Source organism: Hetaerina americana, unplaced genomic scaffold (genome assembly GCF_022747635.1).
Source record: "Hetaerina americana unplaced genomic scaffold, ioHetAmer1.1.p SCAF_104, whole genome shotgun sequence".
Taxonomy (NCBI): Eukaryota; Metazoa; Arthropoda; class Insecta; order Odonata; family Calopterygidae; genus Hetaerina; species Hetaerina americana.
In genome coordinates, this window is record NW_027286115.1 from 533,691 (window position 1) to 537,310 (window position 3,620).

The 3,620-nt window shown below is 37.0% G+C and overlaps 1 non-coding gene across 1 annotated transcript; it reads left to right on the forward strand.

The window, feature by feature from the left end:
• Positions 1-3,255: 3,255 nt before the first annotated feature.
• LOC139700535 (U1 spliceosomal RNA) lies at positions 3,256-3,417 on the forward strand. Its single transcript, XR_011703729.1, has one exon. It is a non-coding gene; the product is annotated as a U1 spliceosomal RNA (small nuclear RNA).
• Positions 3,418-3,620: the final 203 nt, after the last annotated feature.

A 3,620-nucleotide genomic window follows, 5' to 3' on the forward strand; every position in this document is an offset into this window, starting at 1 on the left:
GGGTAGAAATAAGAGAAACTTACCACTTCCACTCACTTTTGATGTCCTACGACCATGGTTTCGATGCTGCCCATCATCATCAGGTGAATAAGAAGTAAGTGGAAGTGTTAAGTTTCTCTTATTTTTACCTTCATCATGAAGGAATTCCACAAAGTTAAGCCGGAAACTGTTCAGGAATGAGGTGGAGAAAAATGTTTTTCTCAATCGTAAGTGGTGTTGTCTAATTTTGTATGAATCTTGAATAGACTAACAGTGCACTCGACTACCGTCATTAAGTTCCAAAAATAAATATTATTGATTCTTCGGTTTTTTGTCAGTAGAGAGGTTTAGCCGGTTTTTAATGTGCCTATTTCCCTTTGAACAACTAAACATGCGCGATTAAAGCATTCACAGGCCGTGTGAAACCAAATTAAGGACATATATAATTTAGAAAATTTTGATTTTAATAATCGTACCCTTGACTATTGATTTTCTCGTTAAAATTATATTCTGAATGGTATGCAAAAACAAGTTTGTTGTCTTTAATGTAGATTTTTCCGTTGTTTATACCTTTTGAAGATTGGATTATTGTTATTAGTATTTCTCGTTCCACTGGTGTCTTAATAGAGTAACCTGGTAAGCTTAGCCACTCGAATTCCCTTGAATTGTGTAGGTTTCTGGATTGTGTTTTGTAAGGAGTCGCATAATATATATATATAAGGTAGTTGTATCCATCCAATGCAAACCTAAACTGGTTGATTACCTTACAATAATCAAAGCCACTCGAATTCCCTTGCGTTCGCGGCATTTATCCTTCCTAGATGTTCGGGCCGTCTTGCGTGTAACATTGATACAATTGAGAAGTAGTTCGAAAACATTTTTTCTTGAAAGTAATCTACTCTCTTTGCCTTAATCTAATCTTTAATTAATATAATACATTATGAAACACTTCGACGGATATTTCAATAGTGACCTTTTCTTAATAGCCACTCACTTATACATTCTGTACTAATGTTTACCGAAAGCCTGTCCACCCAGCTATTTTCTCAAGTCAGACCCGCAGTGTATCGTACTGAAGGTCCATTTTTCCCATTGTTTCATGTTTTTAAATACTGCACGGTTTTTTCTATTCACTTCACTCCGGCGTAAATAATCCTCGTATTGAACGTTATATCAGATAGTAAGTAACATCACGCATAGCTATTCTATTTTCAAATCGATGAGCACCTAAAGACACGCTCTTCAATTGTTCCCGGCTCAACTTTGTGTGGAAATTCACGTTTATTAAATGACGAAAACAATGTATCTTTCCACTGTCCTTAATTCACGTTCAACTAGTTTCAACGCTCAAGCGTACCTGATGATGACGCTTGAGCGTTGAAACTAGTTGAACGTGAATAAAGGACAGTGGTAAGATACATTGTAATCTTCAGTTAATAAGACACGCTCTTCTTCTGCTTTGTGGCTTTTCTATCCTATACAATATGCATATGAAGTGTTAAGGTCTTTGCAATATGTATTTCCTCCTTCTGGCACTCGTGTCAGTACGTGTCAAGTCAATTTTAAAAATTTCTATTTTGCATTGCTATAGTGGCTCAATCTCATTTCAATTAGGTGGAGCTATTGTTGAACCCCGACAAGCTTTTAAAAATGAATGACTTTTTTATCTCTAAGATCAGTCAGTTGAACAGTTGTGTGTGGAGTCGTTATCTGGTGAAGTGCAAATGTAATTCATTTGAAATTTCACAAATTATGACCTTTATTTAGGAATAAAGTAATATTTTGCTGCTCTCCGAAATTGGATTACCCGATGAATGGCATTAGAGATGTGCATGTAAGAATGGCGTTGAGAATTAGGCCGTGTACCACCAATTCGATTAACATTCATGATCATAATAAGGAATGGTATAGAATTGACGACTTCGGGTAGGATTTATTGCAAAAATTTATCCACCGTCAGGCTCATACAAACTTTCTTGGATAGAAATACATTAAATGTTTTTTTTTAAGAGCAGCATTAAACGATTTCAGTGGATATTAGTTTATTCTTGATGGCCGAAAAGCTAGAAAGCGTTTAAATATTTTCAGCAATGGTAAATTCAATATTTCTAATTGTTTAATAGGTAACGAAATAATGAAATAAGGACAATTTGCACTTTTCCACAGTTTAAACTGTGGAAAAGTTCAAATTGTCCTTATTTCATTATGATGAACTTCCACGACCTCAAGCCTGAATCTGTTGAACTTAGGTAACGAAATGGTTGTTGATATTCTGTTGATTGCGTTAGCCGCCATATTATTACATTGACTTGATAACTGTTTTTTTTTCATTTGATTTTTATATCTTAAGGTTTGAAATGTGTGACATCGTACGTTCTTCTGTTTACTCCCCGGGGAATTGCGGGCAGTATTTTTTCGGAGCTATGTGCCACTCATTCATTGTGCTTCAGGGATTGGATAAAATTTGTTTTTCGTGCTTGTGCAAATATTTATGAATATATCAATTAACTTCGTGGCAAAGCGTGGCCCTAAACACATCCTGGGGAGGATTTGGGATCCTTGGGAGAAAATTTGGCAAAAAGAATTATATCCGAATAGTGTGTCTGAAAAGCAAACGTAGGGTTGAGCGTCGACCGACGTAAACTTGAGTGATTCATTTGAGGCACTTAAGACATTTAATTTTTAAAATGTGCACTCTCTCTACATGAGTGAGCAGCAATATATAACAAGTTAATGTTGCAATACTCAACCAGTTGGTGTCGCGTAAGTAATCCCTATATGATTCATATATGACGGGAAGGAAAAAATGAATTAGTTTTCCTCTTCAACATGCATTTTCAATCAGTTCGTGTTATTCTTCGGCATTAAATTAAGAAAAATGTAATTGGCATTGAAGAATCTTAATTATGTAATCGTAGGTAATTGTATTTAAACTGTTATTATGATCCCGTCTATCATTTAAGTAAGTATGTCCGAAAAACAAACTTCAGATTGCGCGTCGGCCGGCGTAAACTCGCGGATTGAGTGCGAAAGTTGTGCATGTCCCTGTATAATCTGACCGTCGGTAGGAACGCTTGCCTGCTTTTGGACAGGAAAACCAATATTACGAGTAAGTTTTGATGACGGTTTATCGTCGATATTTAAAAAAAGGCAATTAAGATGAATGCATTTATCTTTTGATCGAGCATATTGGAAGCATATTAGCTCATAATACACCGGTCGAAATGGGCAAGAGTGCGAAAAACATAGCGGTTGTTTGGAAATGCAAGTTTTATCATACTTACCTGGCGTAGGGGCTACCGTGATCCTTAAGGCGGTTCCCCCAGGACGAGGCTTACCCATTGCACTCCGGGTAGGCTGACACCTGCGATTGCCCCAAATGTGGGTAACTCGGGCGCGTAATTTTTGGTAGTAGGGACTGCGTTCGCGCCGTCCCTTCAAGAACTCTTCCACTGGTAATTGCTCCGAAGATGACAAATGGTGTATCCACTGCTGGCGAATCTTGAATATGTCACGAGTTTTCTTATTTCTTAATTTGTCCTCCAATCTCCACCGCTTTTCTCAGAACGGTTGATAATATTATTGTCCGAAATAATTTATGAATGCGTAATTTACTGACCGCCCGCCGACAGACCATTCAA